Source organism: Aythya ferina, assembly GCF_964211825.1.
Source record: "Aythya ferina genome assembly, chromosome: 1".
NCBI classification, from domain to species: domain Eukaryota; kingdom Metazoa; phylum Chordata; class Aves; order Anseriformes; family Anatidae; genus Aythya; species Aythya ferina.
This window is the reverse complement of record NC_140296.1, coordinates 163,517,668-163,534,086: the sequence shown is the minus strand read 5'-3', so window position 1 is coordinate 163,534,086 and position 16,419 is coordinate 163,517,668. Positions and strand designations below refer to the sequence as shown.

General features: G+C 39.1%; 1 protein-coding gene across 4 annotated transcripts in view; it reads right to left on the bottom strand.

Moving 5' to 3' along the window:
* ATF7IP (activating transcription factor 7 interacting protein) overlaps positions 1 to 14,230 on the bottom strand; it is a 105,625-nt gene extending 91,395 nt beyond the window's left edge. For 3 of the 4 annotated variants that reach the window (XM_084534478.1, XM_084534479.1, XM_084534473.1), the window contains exon 1: positions 14,077 to 14,230. The gene's annotated coding sequence lies outside the window, so the exon portion shown is untranslated. Of the gene's footprint in view, positions 1 to 13,721; positions 13,992 to 14,076 lie in introns of those variants that run through there. The other variant, XM_084534477.1, reaches the window with a different exon arrangement.
* Between the last annotated feature and the right edge of the window lie 2,189 nt (positions 14,231 to 16,419).

The following is a 16,419-nucleotide window of genomic DNA, read 5'->3' as shown; positions in this document are numbered from 1 at the left end:
TCAAGATATTTTACAGCAGAAGCCTGTAGCAATAGAAGGAGCAGGAAAGGCAGGACTAACACTAGTTGTATCTGTTTTTCTACTATATAAAAGGGGTTAGAAAACACTTAAAACAAGAAACATCCAGGCTGCACCACAGTAAGATGTGCTCCCTTTGCTTCAGAAAAGTAAAATACTGGTTGACTCCTTAGCAACCACAGAGAAGAAAAAAAGTCAATTTTACTCAAATTTACATGAATTATTTATTTATTTATTTACTGAATACTGAAAAACCTAAAGGCCTAAGTGTGCAAGATGATGCAGGAAAAAAGAAAATACATACTTGCTTAACTCATAAATCCTTTAAAGACACTAAAATCTGGAGAAAACCATAGTAAATTTTACAGCTAAAAATAAACTTGAATTTTAACTGTTGCAGAATAATCATGATGTGATTAAGTATTTAAGATTCAAAACAGTTTTTAGTGCTCCACAACCATTTAGTTCTACTACTAAAAGAACCAATCAAGTCTGCTGTTTGAAAGTGATTTGCATAGATTAAAGAGTATTGCATTAATTCAGCAATCCATTCCAGTTTGGTTTGAATCCTGCCTGAGATTGTTTTCCCCCAGAATATCTTCTCAAATAGAAGACGCAGCTGTGCAAATTCAGACAATTTTGAGTTTTAAGAACACAGAAAATAATCAAGCCATGTTAGGATGGTTCCAAACTGCTACAATTTAGGAAGCAATCGTATGTTTATTTGCTATATGAAACACAAATGGAAAAGTAGAATAGTTTTCTTGAATATACCACTAGGAAAAAAAAAAATTATAAACTCCTTCAGTGTTGCACATTTCTCTTGGAAATTCACATGTATTTGACACTGCTACCCTATTTGGAGTTTATTTCTGAAAGCCTACCCTTCAGGTATCAGCACTGCAAAACTAATTATTCTAGAATGCAGCAGGTCTCCGAAGTGGAGAATCTGATGACGCATCTCACATTTAAAATGCACAGCAATCAATTTAGTTAAGTTGATAATTCATTACACACAACTGTTCCTAATTTAGGTCATGCACATATAATTCATATATTTAATAAATGTGCATCTTTGTATTCTTTAGAGTGCAGCATTCACATGCAAGTAAATCAAATGTTTTTTGTTTGTTCTTCAATAGTCAAAAAGGCAACTATTAACAACATTGGAGAGAGGGAAAGTCATGGTGACAGCTACTAGTGTATTCTGCACACCAACCATTACTGTATACTTGGACTTCTGGAACAGGAATGTGTTCCACGTTAACACAGGTTTCAAAACCCACCATACTTTATGCATTCCAATGCCCACTTTAGGGAAGGAAAAAAAAGAAAATTATCCAAACAAAAAACCCCAATCGCATCACACCTCCACACATCTCACTACAACAGAAACACTCTATGCCTCCCACTCATATCCTACAGGACTTCCAAGAATGATGTTTTTCAAAATGGCCTGTTATAAAGTAAACCAAAGAACAAAGGAAAAAGGCAAACACTGTAGAGCCAAGAGGAGCTTTCCTCTGAACCCTGCCAATCTCTCTGGGCATCATGCTTTCTCTAAAATGGGAATAAGCTTACTTAGCTCACAGAAAGGTTGGTGGTTTTGTTTTTTTTTTGGTACCAAAAAAGGTACAAAAAGAATTGTGTAAAAGAAAGACACAGCGTACATGTAAGTTACTGTACTCAAATCTAATACATCTGAAGAACTACTCCTTACAGTGAATGTCAAAAAATATGCCACTTTCCCTTTTCATGTTCCCATGAAAGAGGGGTTAACAAAAAACAGCAGAATCAATAATGTTTGACAGTTTTCATGTGTATGTATGCTAACATATGTTTTAGACAAAATTTCATTCCCTTCAGTGACTACCAAGTAGGACTTCAGCTGTCTTATGATACAGAATGAATTATTTTTTCTTGCTTCAAACAATGGTTTATTAACATCTGGAATTAATCAGCAACAATAACTGACTAAAACCATATAAACAAACCTCTGTAATCATTTTTAAGACAGGGGTCAGGATGACTTGACTCAGTATCTTGTAAGAAATCAGAAAGATTGTTTGTGGGATGGGAAGCAGGATATCTCCTTACGTTATGAGTATACATTTATTAAATGAGGCACACTTTAGCAAAATAAGTAGAATTTGTTGTCCAACTTTTCAGACATTTGGAAGTGCCTAACTGATTGCAGTATCTTACCTACCTACCTTCTTAACCAAGAAAAAGACTATGAAGTAAAACCTGCCTTAAGTCAAGACCACTGAACAAAATTCCTCTAGCAATAAATAAGTAATAGACTACCCACCTAACTGCATTTCAGCATCACCTGTGATTGTACATCTGCATTATTTCTATCACTGACTTGTTACCCTAATGCATGGAGAGCCTGTGACCACTTCCAGATTTACAGTTAGCTGAAGTCAACAATCTACCTAGCCTTAAATGACTGATTTTCACTGAGTTCTTTATTATTTCTTACACCAAATACACAGGTAAACATGCAACATCATCTCCTGAGAACTTGATGTGCACTATCTGCTCAAAATACTTTGTTTCTTCAGAAGAGCGTACTACCATTACCACTAGAAGATTTATACAAGCAAATATTTAAAGACTAATTTAACCACCAAGTGTTTTGTTACAGAATATGCTAAAAACACCAGGTCAATGTGCAAAAATACTGAGGAAGAAGTAAACTTTCAGGCATTTAATATAGACTTCCACAACCTTTGCACTAAATTCAACTTCAGACAGGAAAATATTATTAACTATATACTGATGAGTTATCCAGCTCTTCTGCTGCTCCTAATATGTTTGTGGAGAACTTCAAATAACTCCTTATATAATTACTGTAGAATTAACATGCGTCTAGCTTAAGACCCCATTGAGATCTTAGTTAGGTATTTAAGACAAACTCCAAAAAAGAAGATAAGTCATGAGGAAAAATGTCTTAGCCTCTTCCTGCTGTATTGTTCTCCCCTTCCCCAATGGAAAAAAATCTGAGCACTGCTTTTCTCCCAACTTCACGCCCCTGGACAACACCACCTACCAACAACCTTTTAATGGGCGTCAAGCATGACAAATAGCTAGGCTGCCTTTAACCAGTAACATGCACAGGAAATGCCTAAGTCACATGAAGCCACCAGCATTTTGAAACTCAGATTTCACCTAAGAAATAAAAGAACAATTTAACTTGAAACTTTCACTTTATCTTTTGCAGTACTTCTACAGGATTTATGGTACTATAATTGTTGAATAGCAAATAACTGGTACCTGCAAAATGGTTAACATTTACATTATCATCACTATTCAAATGTATTTACTCAGGTTTTGTAGTTCTCATTTAACATTGGGGGAAAAAAATAACATGTTGAAAATATGATATCAAACGTAAATTTAGCCACTCAATTACAAGAGTGTAATTAAGTTCATAAAGAATTTATTTTAGGTGTTAGTTAAACCACGAGGCAAGTTTTTGAGAAACGGCAGCATGAAGTAAGAGCTGGCCTGGTAAGGAAGGGAGCCAAAATTAAATCATTTGTTTAACAAGACATGGGGGTATGACCTCTGACCCCTCCTGTCCCACCCAATCTACCCTGTAACTGAGAAAGGATAGAGGTCTGTGAATTAATTCAGGGAAGGGAGGGGGGGATGGGGGGGGAAACCACGCCCTCCTGCTGCCAAAAAAAAAAAAAAAAAAAAACCACCAATACTTTAAGGTATTTTATACAGGTTAGAATTCTAGCATTTTGATTGAACAAAATTTGTAATTGTTTAAAATTTGTAATTGTTTCTCAGCAAAGCAGAGCTAGTGCTTACCTCCAAGTTCTGAAGCGTGTGGTGCCAACAGCTCTGCTCATTTGCATACAGTCAAGCTAAACTGCTGCAATGAAGAACACCTCGGCAGCCATTTTGAAACTGCACTGTCTCAGCTGCACTGAAAACATGATTAAGATGGCTGCACTGTGCACTCAAGACCAGCCATTCAGTGACAACTCAGCAGTGGATAAAACATTTATACAGCAGAGCACCTCCCTCTTTGCCACACAAACAGCATAGGGAGAGGAGGGCCAGAGAAATGGGTTTTTAGGCAGAAAATGGTTAACGCATGGATGCAACATTGCAGCTACTCAGAGCACCACTGGCAAAGAGAACAGAAAATAAACCAAAACCCACTAGATATTAAGAGAGGCAGCCTTGCTAGGCCTGCAGTTAGGATTTGTATCACATACTTCAAATCCTCCCTAACTCCAGGCAGCTTGGATTCCACTTCACATATTAACAGCCATAGATAGAGCCACTTCATGCCTAGAACTGACAAACACTATGGCATACTTCTCAAGAGCAGCCTCATTTCAATCCTTTAAATAAAACAAAAGCGACAACAAATACTAAACCATATCCGTACCTCTGTTTCAAAAGGGAAAGTATTGTTAAATTTGAAATATTAGTTGTCCAATAAAAGTTTTTTTTTGTTTGTTTTTGTTTTTCCCAATTAAAGGCAGTTTGCTTTAGAAATAAGGAAGCTAGAAAACCCCGTAACTCAAGAACACTCAGGAACTTCAGTCACCACAGAAACCACATATCTAATTCTTTAAGTCATACAGTATACAAGTTCACCCTCCCCAAAGATCTAGAATCCCTTCAGCAATTTTTACTATATTTTTTAACGTTTTTGTTTTTTAAATGCTAAGAAGTTTGTCCTTAAAGAACTGATTTGGGAACCTGGTGGGGGGTGGGCATAGGAGTGGGAAGTGGAATGCCAGATGAAAACACAATTTGAATGCAAGCTGAAGTTAAGCTAATAAGGTTCCCCTTTAGGTTTTGTTCATTAATGCCAATTGTCTGCTGTCATACAGGCAACAACAGTGCATCAGATCTGGAGGGAGCACTGCCGTATCTGCCTTGCTGCATCATGTAACCTGTCCTCTAGAAAATGCAAATACAGCTATTTTAAAACAACTACAAGAGCAGACGGGCCTATCTTGAAGGAAATGAATGTTGATTATTATTTTTTTTTTTTTGTAAAGGTTAAGAAAATAGAACATGCCCTCCATCCATTCTCCTATTAAAATATCTAAACTTATGTAAGTGTGCATGTATCTGTTGCCAGTTGTAGCTGGTTATTTCAGGACTGATTAATCATGCCAGCAGTAGTTGTCTGATGTGCTCATCTGCACTAGTATTTCAAACTTAATATGTTTGAATGCACCACCTGGCTAATACAAGGACAAAAGAAAAAGCATGGTTTGCAACACAAGGGAGAGAACATCTAATAACTATAGTAAGATAAATTAATTTAATCCTTTGAATATAATAATTAAAGTATGCTTTAAGTTCAAGTGCCCAAAAGACCGGTCTCTTAAGCAAAATTTTGAGGACTGGGGTACAATTCCATTACACACCAGACACTTGAAAATTGCCTACTACACTGAAGCTTTTTTTGGTCAAGATCCATTACAACATCAAAATGAACTTCACAACAAATTCGAAAAACAAATATTTTTGAATAACCAGTTATAACCCCAAGTTGTTTACTCTGAACTTTATACATAAAATGTCTTTACCTTACAATGATTTGCAGTAAGTTCTAACATTTCGAAACTCAAACTTAGTATTTCATTTATGACAAATACATTCATTTTGATTTCCACAGTAACAAGTGTTTTAAATAGAATTCTACAATGAGCACATCCACAACACTCCTAGATCAAAATTTGAGTTCTGATCTCCACTCCTACAACTTCAACGTAAACCTAACGGGGGTCTCCACTGGAACCCAAGAGCTACACTTGTACAGTACTCTGACATTTGGTCCTGGAGCTCTCTATATAGAAACTCAGTAACTTAAATAGGTTTGTATAGGCAAAACTCCTTTGGCCTATTTGAAAAAGATAAAAATAAGGAGTGAGAGAACACTTCCTCTGACCCATAGAAAACAGAGCTCACATCACATGCTGCATGCAGTCAATCACCTCATCAGAAAACTTCATGAACACAGAGGTGCTGACAAGTTAATACAGACACCCAGTCTCAAGAAATCTAACCAAATACTAAGGAACTATAAGCATATACTCAGACTTCATTTCAGCATACTTAACTGCACAGGTGTGCTATTTATTTAAAAATACTAGCCAAATTGAATAGTAAAATAAAACCAGATATTTAATTAAATGTCAAATTGAGATCTGAATAACTCATTTGTGAATATTTTGGTTGAGGAACCATGAAGTGAACCTATAGTAATGCAGAACTGCTATGTAAGTGTGAGATTGCCACTTCTTATTGCTACTTAGGGTAGCATTTATACAGGTTCTCCAATACTCAGAAATAAATGTGGAAATCAGGCATTTTTAAAAATGGATTCAAAATGGAATTTTAACTTAAGTTACCTCATACGTTTACATTTCTCTTACACACACAATAAAAACTCCTAACATCCTTAACTCTGCCCTCTTTTAATGACAAGCCAACCCACTAAAGTACTATTCCAGCAAGTTCAATTATTCTAGTCACAGGTTAATTTCTAAAATGGAGCTTCTCTTTTCCAACCTTCTCATGAACATCAAACAGGAAACTCAGAACTGTAGCCTGTCATTTCCCTGTTTCCTTCCTTACACGGAAGTAATACAAGCAGACATGTCCCTCCCCCAAATGCCATTATGTAGGGTCAGATTTTATACTATGGCTCCGACCCTAAAGAATCAATTGACAAGGCAGAAAATTACAGATTTTCAGACACGGTTTTAAGTTTTCACATTATAATGTCAGCAAAAAAAAAAAAGCCAAAGCACAAAAACATTTGTTTTGCTGACATCGTAGATCTAAAGATCAGTCTACTACATATAATCCATACTTCTCTGGGCACAAAACACACCTCATCCATATTATTTACCTTCTTCTTTTGAGTAGTATCTTTATTAAGTGAACAAAACAATTCCTCCACTTAATGAAGTATGCATCTGATTTAACGTTTCAGTGGACCATCTACTGAAACCCTCCCTTATGCCTGTATTTACACACTCAAGAAGACTAACACAAGAAAAAAAACACACATAACTGAAAGAACTTGGTAGATTAAACTTACTTTAACTACTGTTTGCCCGGGGGAGGGGGGCAAAATCCATGACAACCATAAGACTAGAGTCAGGAAAAGTCAAAGTTTGCATGACACCCATGTTCTTCCTGCAAGTCCAAACCACTTGATGGTAGGACCAATGAAGGAAACTGTTAATGTAGTCAGCAAGTGTGTATGCCAATGTGCTAGTTTTCTAAAAACACTTTGAAACGCTCTTCAAAAAAAAAAAATAAAAAAATCAGTGCGCAACGTTTATGTAAAAGTGCCTTGTGGAAACTGCAATAAAATCACAGAATCATCTAGGTTGGAAGAGACCTCTAAGATCACCTAGTCCAACCTCTGACCCAATACTAACAAGTCCTCCACTAAACTGTATCACTAAGCTCTACATCTAAATGTCTTTTAAAGACCTCCAGGGATGGTGACTCCACCACTTCCCTGGGCAGCCCGTTCCAATGCCTCACAACCCTCTCAGTAAAGAAGTTCTTCCTAATAACCAACCTAAAACATCCCTGTTGCAACTTTAGCCCATTCCCCCTCATCCTGTCACCAGGCACGTGGGAGAATAGACCAACCCCGACCTCGCTACAGCCTCCTTTAATGTACCTATAGAGAGCGATAAGGTCTCCCCTGAGTCTCCTCTTCTCCAGGCTGAACAATCCCAGCTCCCTCAGCCACTCCTTGTAAGACTTGTTCTTCAGACCCCTCACCAGCTTCATTGCCCTTCTTTAGGCTTGCTCAAGCACCTTGATGTCCTTCTTGTAGCGAGGGGCCCAAAACTGAACATAGTACTCGAGGTGCGGCCTCACCAGAGCCGAGTACAGGGGGACAATCACTTCCCTAGACCTGCTGGCCACACTGCTTCTTAATAGGTTGGAGTCAACTGTGGAAGGAACTTCCTGTCATGGCAAGTGTCTTTTTTTTGTTATTATTAAACATATTGTTTCTCTATGGCACAAAATGACAGAGCACTGCAAATACACTGGTTATTTTAACAGCTAGATGAAATACTTCTGTTCATGCCATTCATATACCTCTGCATTAACTGTGTGAGTTCACTTAAAATTATCTTCAGAAACTGGATCTAGAAGAGAAAAACTTTTTTTCTGTATTAAAAACATAAGGTTAAACACAAGAAGTAAACTGTACTGGTACACCTAAGTATCTTAATAAATAAGTTATTAAGAATTACCCTGCACACAGCCACCTAATTTACTTAAGACCTCCTGTGATTTGATGTTTGTTCCTGGAAGAAATAAGAGCTGATACTCATCAGTACAGTTTTCAGTCATTTATAACATACACATCTCAAAATCAAACATTGTAAAGGGCAAAGCTAGTGGGTGTTTATTTATTTATTTTAAATGTTGTTGTTTAAGTTGCTCATAAATCACAAAGGAACATCAAGGGCATTTATATGAACACATATGTATATACAGTATTCTGAATTGCTCCACAATGACATGATGAAAGCTTTCAAACAACTGAGGATCACGCATTTATTTAATACCACAGTTACTATGATGCCTTTAGCTACAACACCAAGGAATCATTACTAAAAAAAGGGGAGGGGGAGAGATGAGGGGGGACGACCTGCTGTTGCAAACACGGGCAATTTTTTAAAGTACATGTCGGTAATACTAAACAAGATAATGAGCACGCAACAGAAAAAAAACAAAACCACATTTCCTGCAAATTTGTAAACACTATCTTGTTACTTTTTATCAGAGTAACCCCAGGTTATTATTGGTGCCTTACCACACCAGGCAACCATCTGTACCATACAGCCTGAAGTTGTATGTTAATGCAACAGCCTCCATACTGCTTTCACAGACAGTACCTATGTTCCGGCTGACCAGCTACTTATCACCCCAAAACAATGTGTTCCTGTGAGGTTCTTCATGCCTTTTACATCACTGGGGATAGTCTCTCCTAACCTCAGCTGCTTATTTTCACAAACTTGGTGGAATTAATTACCTTGGAGACCTACTACTGTCAGATTTATTGACAGCAGTCAAGTCTTTCAAAAATTTTTGAGGATAGATCAATTGACAGACAACAATCACGTGAAGTTGGGCTAACATACTAGAAGTGAGCAGGTTTCAACTAAAACCTGTGGACTGTGACAATTAAAATATTTTTTGTCATGTGCTTTTTGCAATTTTTTGGTTAAGAAACATATTTGTTAAATACGTATTTTATTAGTGGCACGGCACAAGTACCATTTAATAGCCTTTATGCACTTACAAAAATTTCATGCAAGCATTCATTTTTCACTAACAACATTCTGGTTTTAGTGGCTAATGTAGCCTTAGATGAAAACATAAATAAAGCCATGTAAAACTCAAGTGTAACTGCAATTTTACTGTCTATTTTTGGATTTTATAGTTTTACTGTATGTACACGAATAGTCAAAATAGACCATTAGTAGCAATCAGAAATAAAAACTACAATATTAACTACAGCCAGAATATGCAACAGAAGTAAACACAAAACTAGACTCACATTTCCGAATCACAATTCAATTGTTTATACCCTGTCAAGTAAAAAAAAAAAAAATCATTGGTTTAGCTCAGTCCTTATCATTCTAAGATAAATTATTAACGTATTCTGTAAATACAAGTACCAATACAGAAACTGGATCTCTAAAATTCATGACACTCCATTTTATTATCTGATCTGTAGATTAAAAATGAGCTTGAATAATAAGATGTTTCCAGAAACCTAAAACATCCTATACAAAGTCAAGGATTTCCTAATTCCCTTTGCTGCTGTGGCAAAGGAAGGCAAAGAAAGGAAAAAAAAAAAAAAAAAAGAAAAAAAAAAACACATAACAAGAAAGGTAAGACACCTGAACACACTATAATCACTAAATAAAACCTCTAAGAATGAGAATTAAGATTCCAGAATATTACAGAAAATTTGTATTTTGAAAAGATACTCAGAACTCAAAGAGTGACAAAAATATATGCTCCTGACTGAAAAACTTAAAGCTAAAATACTATACAATTACTTTCTTTGCAATCACCCACCAGGCTTTAACATCCAAAGCAAGGACTGAGCTGCAGGAATTTTAAATATGAAGTATTACACAATTCTCTTCTGAACTTTATGCAGAGATTAAGACACTCCATAACTGTCCAATTTAACAAGAACTACTTGTATACAGAGATTGCTTTAGAGAAGAACCTCTCTCTCTGCTTCTTACTGAGCTGTCAAAAAATGAGTAAATCAAAATTATATATAAAAAAAAAAAAACCACCATCACCTTATCCAAATATCAGCTGAACAGTAAGGTAAGTCACTGAAGCTTGATAAACATTGTTTCCTGAGGTATGATAGAAACAAACGAGCATTTTTTTCATATGGATATGGTGCACAAAGTATAACTAAAATTCCTGACTTAAAAACACACATTCTGAACACATCATTTGTGTTGGGCAGTTATCAGTTACTGTGTATGTGTAGATAAGTCTCTCAAAGTAATGTCACATACTGAGTAGGAGTAATAAAATAGTCCAGGCACGGTTGTAGCTGAGAAACATTAACAATCTTAGATTTCACTGCATTTAAGAGAAACATATAAAAATATATTGGGAAAAAGAAAAAAAAAAAAAAATCAAACCTTAATGGTTGTAAAACTCACAACTCATTTTCCTCAGCTAATATCTCTCAGAAAAATTGTGATTCACATCTGTATCACTGAATTCATTGTGGAAGTGACCTCATGATATAAACATGACTAGCACACAATATAGAAAAACACAAAGTGGAGAGCAAATAGGAAAAAATACATTGTTGCAAGCTAACACCAACATACTAATCAAATATCTTTTGGTCTTACTGTCTACTTTTCATAACTAAGAGATTTTTGGCATAAATAAGATTCCCAACAGTAAGTACAGATGAACCTCATTAATATTTTAGCTATTATAAAAATTTTAGATTCGGGGAAATTTATGTTTTCTTGTTTTGGAAGGAAAATATATCATCAGGCTTAATTAACCATTTTTCATCTTGGAAGTATCTTCTATTTGCTACCAAAAAAAAGTATTCTTCCAAAAATCAGAATGAAGCATACTGAAAATTATGATTTAGTTACCAATTAAAATTGCTTACTAAAATAGGATTTTAAAAGTCATTTAACATTTTAAGCTGTTTGTTTTATAGAGATTCTGCAAAAATCAGTATTTAGAATTAAATTATTTTTATTCCTAGGTTGTTCAGGCTCTTGGCTAGCAAAATCACCTTCCCTGGTGGGGGGAGGGAATGCATTCGTCTATAGCAGGCTATGTTTCCTGTCCTTGCATCCCAAGTTCTGGAAGCATTACCAACAGACCCTTTACAAGAAAAATAACATACTATAATTGATGCTGTGCTGAGCTTCTACATATGTGAAATGGGCATAACAATGCAAGCTAAAGCAGGAGGTTTCAACAAAACATGGCATGTATGAATGTCTATTGGGATTAGTATCTTACTGGAAACAGACTTAACGGATGGGAAATGAGATGTAAGAGGTCCCTCAGTAACAGCATAAAAATGTCTGTTTTAATTGATCTATATAAGTAATGCATCCTACTATGAAACAGTTGTTAAGCACAACCAGTTTCAAGCCTATACAACATCCAAGATAGTCCTGTCAAATGAATTCATACAGCAAAACACAGAACTGTGCTACGTTATCAGAAGCATCAGTTCAGCACTGCTACACTTGATGGCAAGGTTGCAACTGATGAAAATACTTTTATTCTAAGCAAGATAATAAGTCTGCTAAAATAAAAATACAATTAAGAGAACATAAAGACCTTTTGATATTCTTTGAAAAAAGAACACAGAATGAGCAGTTACTTATAAACAGTAACAAAATTTTCAGTATTTTAAATATTTGTTGTTTATCTAAAAATTTACTGCTATCCAAAATAAGCAATACCATTCTTTTCTGTATTACATATATGTAAGAATTTAATTTGATGCTTCTGAAGCATATAAAATAGTAACATAACCGCCAATCTTGAGTAATAAATAGTGGGTTTAATTGCCATGATTCATGAATAGCACAAGTCCACGTGAAAGCAGTAGTGATTTTATTTTATGATGGTCCTGACAATCACCATTAGCCCCATTTCACTGATTTGAAAAGTGAGAAATTGCCTATCCATGATCACATATCAAATAGCAGTTCTCTGCTTATTTTTCCTCCTCGAAAAAATTCTTAATGTTCAAGGCAATATCCTCTTTCATACCTTCCCCTGGGACTGCACAAAACAATACCCAATCATAAAATCTTACATACTTCTTACATTCTTTTAAGTTTACCTCTGTATCAAGTTCATATTTAACTTCTAAATTTCAGATTTAAATGGACATTAAGTACGTTTTCTGTATTTTTATATATATACAAAATATTTATAATTGGAATAATTTTAAATAGAAGAAACTGGTATAACAACGAATATCCCCAAATACATCCAAACTTTTAAGGGAAAATATTGTAGAAGCCCACTGTTTGGCTGTGATCTTGCAGATGCAAATTCCAATAGATTTATTCATAATAATACTGCATTTATTTGTACAATCAAGGATATTGACCAAGTATAATATCTACTAACATACTCTTATTTCTGCAATTTGGACTAACGTTAAATAAGACGTCCAAATGTGCAAGTGTTATTTTTCTACGATTGATTAAAACTGCTGTTTTAAGCTCAATTTTTTTTGTGTAAAACATTTGAGCTGTGCAATGTGCATCTCACCTCTTCATTTTAAGAGAATATTTTTCCCCATCAGCAATTCCATCTAATTTTTCTGTCCAACAAGCCTATCTGCGATATTTTAACGTCAGCGTGATCATTATTTTGTAGTCGTTTCACCATTACTACTATGCAACAAAATATTCTAATGGAAGCATTTCCATTGGATATTTCTCAAGGTTAAGCAATCAAGAATGCCATACCTCAAACAGGCACCAATACCACAGCAGTGACTATCAATAGTTTCAATATTCTAAGTGTTTAAGTTCAAAGAAAGTTAGAAGTTCAAGCGTGCGTTCTTTACATCAGCATACAATTTACGCTTCCACTATTTTCCACATGGCAGCCTTAAGCGGTAACTCTGGCCAAGTTCACTGAGAATACGACAGAAATAACTAATACACAACTGGGCCTGTTTTTTAAGTTTCCTCACTGAAACATGCGCATTTCCAGAAAACGAGCAAGGCCATTTGCTGCAGGAACTTCAAACTGAAACCTCACCCGCGCACACCGCGCGCAGTAACACCAGATGCGTTTTCCTCCTCGCTGCTTCCACAGCAGCGCTTCCGCTGCAGCGCTCAGCATCGATGCCAATGTCTTTCGAGGCCATTTGGCAGGTGCAGGCGGCCACTCCCCATTCCCACAGCGAGCCAGGAGGTGCTTTCGAGGCGCAGGGCGTGCTGCCGTCCCACCTCAACACCTACCTGCTGCGGGTGGACCGCAGCACCCCTACCTCACCTCACCACGCCTCGCCAAGGCGCGTCCCAGACAGCGCTCGGGCTCCTGCCGGGTGTCACCCAGCTCTCCTCCGCACCTCACGACCGAGCACAGCGCCCCACGCTCGCCCTGCCCCACGCCAGACCTACCTGCGAGCCGCAGCGGCCGCCGCGGGAGCCCCCGACGCGCAGGGCAGGGCGGCAGGCGCGCCCCCGCGCCACGCTCCCCACCTGCTGCCACCTCGGGGCGAAAACAGCAACGCGCATGCGCGCCGCCGCCTGCACTGGAGCCGCGTCACGTGCTCCCATGCAGTCTGCGCGGAGCTGCGCTGCGCTGGCGAGCGGCTGCGCCGCGCGGCGCCTGTGCAGACCTGCAGCCCCGGAGCATGCGCACTCCTGCCGCCGCCGCCGCCGCCACAGCGCGGGGCAGCGTTCCGCGCCAAGTGCTGCCGCTGCCCGGCCGCCGCGGGAACGCGCCCCGCCGCCCGCCGGGGCCGCGCAGTACCTGTGCCGCCGCGTTCTGCGGAAGTCCCCCTGCCGCTGCGCCCGGCCGCTAACGCCGCGCCCGCCTCCTCCGCTGCTGCCGCCGTAGATTCAAAATCGGAACCCGCTCCGGGCACCAACACCGCCTCCCCCCGTCGCACGCGCCGGGCCGTTATGCAAATAAGGCCCGTGTCCCCTCCCCTCTCCTTTCAGGCCCCGCCCCCTCCGCGGGCACGGGGGCCGGCCGCGAGGGCTGCCTCGGAGCCGGCCAATCGCCGGGCCGGCCATCTTGGCGGCATGCAAATGAGTCCCGGCAGTATTTAAATGAGCGCGTGGCTCCGCCCCTTGGCGGGTGGTTATCGGCGGTAACGCGCAGGGGCCTGGGGGCGCCCTGCAACCGCCGCTGCCAGGGGGCGCTCTTGTGGGGCCCAGAGGCAGCCTACCCGCAACCCACCCGCAGCCCACCCGTGCACCCCACACTTGGCCCTCTCTCCCTTGGCTTCCCCCCACAGCGGCCGTGGGTTGCCAGCACCTCCCAAAGCCAGGCCGAGGTCCGCTGGGCTACCCTGAAAGTAACTGGCGTTACCCACTTGGTGTGGCGCTGGTGGCAGCATCTGTACTGGAGCATCCTTATGGGGGCCGTGGTCCAGTTCGTTGGTTCTCTGGGATGTAACTTCAAGTTTTGTCTACTACAGGCAGTGCCTGGCCAAAACATAGAGGGTTGGTTGGTTGGTTTTTAATAGCTAGCTTTGAGTATCGAGAGTGTTGAGCAACCAAGAAGCGCTGCTCTCCATCTAAGGCACGTGGATTATCCCAGGTGACCTGCAGGCCAAAGCCATAAGCAGCCATTTCTCACCTGCCCTCCATTTCTACCTCAGGAGAGGATGGCAGAGCTCAGTACATGCTTTAGTTTCAGCCATGACTTACAACGCTTTGTTCTCAACCAAAGGCAGAAGTGACTTGTGAAGAGCTAGTCTGTACTCCAAGTCACTATTCAGTTCTAGCGGAGAGAATGGTGGCTATATCCCTAGGTAAGTACAAGGGTGTAGAAAAACTTGTAGTGTTTTCAGAAAACGTGTTTACGTACTGCCTGAGTGGTAGTGTGGAGGCTCAAGTACCAGTCATCTACCAACCCTGTAATGGAGAGTCCCATTCCCTCTCTGTTAATGTCACTAAAGCTCCCATTCTTCCTACTGAAGGCACAAAACAGTGGAAAATGGCATCTCACTTCATCTGTTTCAAGAGAATGCTAAATATGAAGTACATTTTTGTCAGTCATATACAAAAAAGGCTGACCAACACAGTTCCGCGTTCCTCTATGTTGTGAAACAGTATCTATGGCACAGCCATTATAAATGTTCGTCAGCTGTGCTTGACAGTTTAAGTGATAGTATTTTAAGATGCTGTCATTCCTGGTGGTTTGCCTAACCTCCCTGCTAAGTGCTTCCACTGACAGTGCCAAGACGGCAGAAAGAAATGTATCCACATGCCCATAAATTTGTGTAAACACATCTGCAGCAGTGCTTTATTCAGGTATACTAACCCTGGAACTTGAACCACTGAAGTGTGAATGTACATCTTAGTCTGCCATCTCTGGTACAGACACAGCAATTTCTAACAAAAAGTGTGGCAGACACCTGAAACAGTAATTTCTTAAACTGTCACAGCTAGTCTTTGAAAAATGTTGAATCTTCTGTGCTTTTACATGCAGACAGAGGCAAGCACTTCAGAAAGAAAAGGCTAGAACTATCCAGAAGTGGGTAGTTACTAACCCTGCCTATTGTTCAACTTGAAATGTTGCTGCTGGTGAGCACTTTAGCAGGTCCATGCATATACATCCTTTGAGAGTCAATCAGGAGTGAAAGCTTTTTGGCTAAAAGATGCATGTCTTCAGAAGACTAGGTATTAATATAATAATCTCTTTGGATAACTGCTGGTGGCATTCCTGCTTTAGTATGGAAACCCTTAGAGCACCATAGTGTTTTATTGACGACAGTGCATTTCCTGTGCCTAAAGGGAGAATGAGGAAGGAGGCTTTGTCACCCTAAAGAACATGGTTCCCTGCTATTAGCTTGATTTTTTATTTTTTTTTTTAGTTAGTTATTATCACAGATAAATAGAAAATTTGGAAATGCACCATGAAATGAATGATTACAAAAATCTTTCTTGGATCTCAGAAGAAAAGATAGTAGTGGAAATCCGAGTGCCTCAAAATATCCTATTTTTCAGGCCTCAGTTTAATCAGCAACTGAGAGGACTGTTTGATTACTAATAGAAGAGATGGAGTGGTGTTGATTGTGATTATCCCCAGTGTCTAGATTGCTGATGATTTCTGAGAGATTAGAAGTCTTATACTACTGTTCTT